The sequence below is a fragment of the Acipenser ruthenus genome, chromosome 28 (genome assembly GCF_902713425.1).
Source record: "Acipenser ruthenus chromosome 28, fAciRut3.2 maternal haplotype, whole genome shotgun sequence".
Classification (NCBI taxonomy): Eukaryota; Metazoa; Chordata; class Actinopteri; order Acipenseriformes; family Acipenseridae; genus Acipenser; species Acipenser ruthenus.
In genome coordinates this window covers 3182328-3189111 of record NC_081216.1, presented here as the reverse complement: position 1 = coordinate 3189111, position 6784 = coordinate 3182328, and positions in this window count along the sequence as shown.

Sequence of the window (6784 nt, the reverse complement as noted above, 5' to 3'; positions counted from 1 at the left end):
GCAGTGTGGAAATTAAGAGGAGACAGACTGAGGACAGAGGGAAGGGGACACTTCTTCACACAGAGAGTGGGGAGGGGATGGAATGGGTTACCAAGGGTTACCTAGCCACGTTGAGTCTGAATCGCTGGGGTCCTTTAAGAGCTCTGATGGGCTGAACGGCCTCCCTCGTTCTTATGTTCTTACATTCTCTTGTTCTATGTTCTAATACATACCAGATGAAACCGAATGTTTTTGACGTCATTATGAAGAGATGCACATGCACAGAGCTGGCAGCAGGTGGCAGCAGAACCCCACTGTGACGAACGAGCTTCAAGGCCGAGCTGCGGGAAAACTTTCAGACAGTTCATCAAAATTCATGATTAATTATAATTTAAAAAAAAAAAACCCGAACTGCTGATTGATACATTTTTTTTGTATTTGTTTTTATTCCAATTTGTAAAAGTAGTAAAATATTCAGTTAATGCGCAAATGTAGTCTCAGATTAAATATATATGATTTTCTAGTGGGTTTGAATAGTTCATTTGCAGCTTCATCCAGACTACAAGTCTATTGGTTTCACATCGCGCTTTCCAAACGCACTCGGCTCTCTCACTGATTCGTGCAGAAGCTCTAATCAGCTCTAACCTGGAGAATACTTGACGTGCTCCGGCTGTGCGGATATTGTCCGTGTTCTTGTGGTTTATCTGGTGCTCACAAGATCAAATCATTGCTGAAAGAGATTATCAGCCTGGTTTTCAGAAGGCGCGTTTTGCTTATGACTCATTTAATTGAAACGACAATTGATTTTCTGGTTCATTAACAAGCCAGTTAGTCCCATTTCAATAGTCTGGACTTCCATTGAACTGAAAACACGAGCGCACATGTCAATGAGGAAAACAAGAAAGGAAAAATGCATTATTGACTAAGTTGGTCTTATTTTAGCACATCAAACTTATTTTCTGCAAAAGGTCCGGAGCCACTGCTAAATTTAAAATATACAAGAATATAACCGAAAAACTAAACACGACCTCTTCCATTAAAAAGGTAAAATAAGGAAAAGTCCAAACAAGATTCTGGGATCTAAATTTGTGATGCACCCCGTAGTCTCTGTGAGTCGCTTTAGATAAAATCGTTGCGAAATAATAATAATAATAATAATAATAATACAGCGTGCCAATAGAAAAAAATCAATCTTTAATTAATTTCAATATCACAATGTATTATCTGGTGCAATATTAATATTTATATTCTTTACATGCAATATCTGAATGTTTATGTATGTTTGTGAAAAGATCATAATATAAATGGTACACATTAATATGCGGTTGTTGCATATGTATGTTAATTATGTATTTGATATATTTTAAGTTAACCAGCCTAGTGTAACCTCGATAGTTGCAGCTATGGCGTGTCTTAATTAGCGAGTCTATTTTGGTGTTTTTGCATCTTTTGAAAATAAGGCGTTATTTGCAAAATAGAACCAATTATGAGTTTCAATTGCTTAACATGCCGCAATGCGCGTGTATTTTCAAAAAAGCGCAAATCCTAAAATTCCATTGCGCCCCTGACTTCTACGACTTTCGAAAAGCCGGGTTTGTTTTTTGCGTATTTATTTATTTATTTTGCATGGGGGTTATTTTCCGGAGATTTGATTTTAATGATTCAAATATGTTATTCACCTTTGCTGATAGCCAAACGTCTTCCCTTTTGATCGTTCTTGCTGACGTGTTGCCTGCAAGCTGCTGAGAGAGCTTTCGTGCAGTCTGCCCTGTCCTGTCTGTGTCCAGTTGTGAATAGGTTTGAGGTTGACCACTTTGGTGCCAGGGCTCAGATCTCTGAGGGGCTGGTCTGAGCTTTTCAGGTTCAAAGTTATTTAACTGTGGTCTGACACGGGTATTTTTTGCCTGACTGTAAAAGCATCAATAGATTCTGGGTCCATGTCTGTAATGGCATAGTCTACCACACTGTAACAGGTTTTAACCCCTTAATATAAAATATACTTAACCGCTACGCCACTCCCAAGATGGTAATAGGGAGAAGGTTAGAATGCTGGTTTAGGTTTATTTTATTTAATATAGCAGCGATTGTTTCAATTCTGAAGCAATCAGGTGACAAGTACAAGGCTCAGCCCTTAGCAGCAGCGTGTACAACAAAACACAATCAAACCAAAGTACATGTCGAATGTGAAACAAACACAAATATTATCAGTGAAAAGAAAGAAAGAAAGAAAACTATACACACATCTCAAATATATATTCACACTCAAAAAAAGAATCTCACAGTCCAAAAATATAAAGTGCACTAATACCAAAAATAATTAACTACCTCCGAGCAACTGACTGGTCAGGCTATCACGTTACATACTGTCTGTATCGGAATCAGTGATACAGTCGCGGTGAAATTACACGTTTAAAAGAAGCAATTCTTTCTTGTTGCAACACACTTAAAATAGTTACACACAACAAGCAAGAACACCTACACGATACACACTGCCCTAACGCGGAGCGTGGAGGGGAAGGCTGTTCAGTAATCATTTGAATTTGGGACTTATCTATCCAGAATACTTCAGCTGTGGATCTCCGAGGTTACAAAATAGCGCGATCGGCACAAGCGGAGAGAACGTCTCAATGCAATTAAACAGGAGCCGGTTTCCAAGCACTCGCCATAGAACAAACCAATAGCACTACTACCTAGAGCTGAGCTGTATGTGAATCTACCCACAGAGCCCACTGACATTGCTAGAGGTGTTAGTGTGTATCATTGCTAGAGGTGTCAGTGTGTGTGTGTGTGTGTGTGTGTGTGTGGTGGGGGCAGACTGCAGGGCTGTGCTGTGCTGGTGGGGACAGGCTGAAGGGCTGTGCTGGTGGGGGCAGGCTGCAGGGCTGTGCTGTGCTGGTGGGGGCAGGCTGCAGGGCTGTGCTGTGCTGGTGGGGGCAGGCTGCAGGGCTGTGCTGGTGGGGGCAGGCTGCAGGGCTGTGCTGGTGGGGGCAGGCTGCAGGGCTGGGCTGTGCTGTGCTGGTGGGGCCAGGCTGCAGGGCTGTACTGGTGGGGGCATGCTGCAGGGCTGTGCTGTGCTGGTGGGGACGGGCTGCAGGGCTGGGCTGTGCTGTGCTGGTGGGGGCAGGCTGCAGGGCTGTGCTGTGCTGGTGGGGACGGGCTGCAGGGCTGTGCTGTGCTGGTGGGGGCAGGCTGCAGGGCTGTGCTGGTGGGGGCAGGCTGCAGGGCTGTGCTGGTGGGGGCGGGCTGCAGGGCTGTGCTGTTCTGGTGGGGGCTGTGCTAGTGGGGACAGGCTGCAGGGCTGTGCTGTGCTGGTGGGGACAGGCTGCAGGGCTTTGCTGTGCTGATGGGGGCCGTGCTGTGCTGGAGGGATTAGACTGCAGGGCTGTGGGCTCTGGCTTCAGCTTCTCTCTCTCCGCCCGCTCTTTCAGTGCCTGGAAACTGAGTTCAAACAAGTCCAGGCTGCTCTCCCTGCCCTAGACCACCCCTGTGCCGTGGTGCACACGTTTACTGTGAGCACGGCTGTGACCCGCTGTGTCACGTCCTCGTACAGTCATCTGCCTGCCGTTACAGATCCCCCTCTTACTGATGGTGTTGCAGAGGGCTGTGTGCCAGGCGGTGGGGTGCTGTGAGTATAACAGCAGGTTGCTCTTGGTCCTGCTGTCACCCAGTACAGTGTAATCTGCAATAAGGATTCCCGGGGACTCCCTCAGCACTCTGTTTTTATACTGTTTCTTTGCCTGAGCAGAGCACAGTTCCTCAGGGTATGGCATTTCAATGCTCTGATGGTTCTGGGACTGCTCCTCAGTGTAGCAACATTTGTGTAATTTTCAGTGTCGGTTAGGAGGTCCTCTTCAGCTGCCAACTGATTTGAACTGTCACTCTGCATCCTTTTGAATTTTTTATTTGGTTTTACTCTAGTGCAGTAAATCTGCTATTGAAAAAAAGCTTTATTTTGTTTGTATTTTGTAACTTATTCTATTTTCTTTATCTTCTCTGCAGTGTGTAGATAATGAAAGTTATCTTCACTATCTCTGTACTGCTCCATCTCTCTCTCTTAGCTGCATTAATACACACACACACAGACACACCCTGACACACACACACACACTCACACTGACACACAGAGACATGCACCGACACACACACACGGAGACACACACGCACTGACACACAGCGACGCACACACGTTCACTTCTTTTCACCCTCAGGGCCAGACATCAAAAGCGTGGAACTGAAAAAGAGAGACACTGCGTTGTCTGTTTGCGTTGGCACAGAAAAAACAGCACACAGTAACCTCATTGAGAGAAAGCTTTAACATGGGAACAGAACATTCAATCTGAACCCAGACCCGAGGACACAACACAGGGAGCCCAATTACAGAGAGACCCCTCCTCTCTGCTTTATCTGACCTATACATCGACTACAAAAACACAAGACAGTGAATCAGAACAACGTCCCGTCAGCTTGCCTGCTTAACCAGGTCAGAGAGTTATGCAATGGTTAAACACTGAGGGAGCATGCCTCCTCTCGCTCAGGAATTCTCTTATGTTCTAAATAACTAAGTAATCAAAACCAAACTACTAATCAGCCAGACAGGGTTTGGTCATTTTGCAGTTTTCCCAAAGGTTATACTATGCATTAGTTTACCCTGGCTTCCCTGTGCTTTACCAGATCTCTCTGTGCTTTACAATGCTTCCATATGCTTTACCAGACCTCTCTGTGCTTTACAATGCTTCCCTATGCTTTACCATACCTCTCTGTGCTTTACAATGCTTCCCTATGCTTTACCATACCTCTCTGTGCTTTACAATGCTTGCCTATGCTTTACCAGACCTCTCTGTGCTTTACAGTGCTTCCCTATGCTTTACCATACCTCTCTGTGCTTTACAATGCTTCCCTATGCTTTACCACACCTCTCTGTGCTTTACAATGCTTCCCTATGCTTTACCACACCTCTCTGTGCTTTACCGTGCTTTCACTGTGCTTTATTACGCTTTGCTGTGCTTTTACTGTGGGAAACTTTTACAAGGGAGCTTAGATCATTATTTGCCAATACACTGCCTGTGAAAATTGCACCAGCACAGAGTTGAAGAGTTGTTCATGTTTTGTCAGTGGAATTTACAGCGAGCCAGGAGAGAGGTGGCAGTGGTGGGTGCAATTAGTGGCTTGTGCTGATCAATTAAATACAAGGGTCTGTTCATTATTCAGTTTAACTGAGAGAGTCGCGCTGCGCTGCAAAGCGAGACTAATGCTTGTCAGGGCTGGCAACAAAACACAAAAGTCTTTAATGTTTAACACTTGAAAGCTGAGTTACCTTTTTAATTTGATGACGGGTTCTATATAAAATTACCCACTCCCTCCTCAGCTGTAACCACTAGAGCCACACTGCCTGCCTCCCTCCCAGTCCCTCCTCAGCTCTAACCACTAGAGCCACACTGCCTCCCTCCCAGTCCCTCCTCAGCTCTAACCACTAGAGCCACACTGCCTGCCTCCCAGTCCCTCCTCAGCTCTAACCACTAGAGCCACACTGCCTCCCTCCCAGTCCCTCCTCAGCTCTAACCACTAGAGCCACACTGCCTGCCTCCCTCCCAGTCCCTCCTCAGCTCTAACCACTAGAGCCACACTGCTTCCCAGTTCCTCAAACTAAACTTGTCATGCTTTCATTTCAGAGAGGAGGCCGTTCAGCCCATCAGAGCTCATCCGGTTCCGAGCAGCTGATTGATCTCAGAACTTTGTCAAGTCGGGTCTTAAAGGATCCCAGCGATTCAGACTCAACATGGCTAGGTAACCCTTGGTAACCCATTCCATCCCCTCACCCCTCTCTGTGTGAAGAAGTGTCTCCTTCCCTCTGTCCTCAGTCTGTCTCTTTTTAATTTCCTATTGGAAATTTTCTAATGTTTCTTTACTTTGTGGCCTGGAACTTGGTTTCAGGAGACTAGGTTTCAGACTCCTGCGCAGCACACCAGGGGAGACTTGGGGTTTGATACAGCAAAGTTGCCTCAAACTATTATTATTATTTATTATTATTTATTTATTAGCAGATGCCTTTATCCAGGGCAACTTACAATTGTTACAAAGTATCACATTACAAGTTATCACATTATAAAATATTACAGAATATCACAATACAGATTAAGAGCAGATATAAAAAGTACAATAAGATCAAATTCAAGTTGAAAATAAAGAATACAGCAAATTATAAATAAGAACGAGTTCGACTAAGAGCAGTTACAACTTATAGTAAATATTTGCCTGTATGAGTAAAGTCCAGTAACAACAAGTAGTAAGTGTGATAAATGGATGAGACTGATTTCAAATAAGAGCAAGAACAGAAAACATCAATACAGATACCTATAAGAGTAAAATCAAATACAAGATACAGTATGTAGTTATAGGTAGGAGCAGTAGTTGAATGCGGTAAGGTATGGAGCAGTTCAGTGCAAGTACAAGCTGATGCAAGTCCTGGTACAATTGGGTGCCATATAGTCCAGTATAGTGGAGAGTTGTGAGGTTTACAGATGCTGTCTGAACAGGTGTGTCTTGAGGAGGCGCCGGAAAGTGGTCAGGGACTGAGCAGTCCTGATATCCGTGGGTAGGTCGTTCCACCACTGAGGGGCGAGGGTGGAGAAGGAGCCGGCTCTGCAGGTGGGGGAGCGAAGGGGGGTACAGCTCATCTGCCGGAGGTGGAGGAGCGGAGGGGGCAAGAGGGGGTGTAGGGAGAAATTATAGTCTGGAGACAGGAGGGAATAGAAACAGATGCAAGTGCATCCAGGAAGAGATGGCTGAGAGGCAGGTAGAGATACAG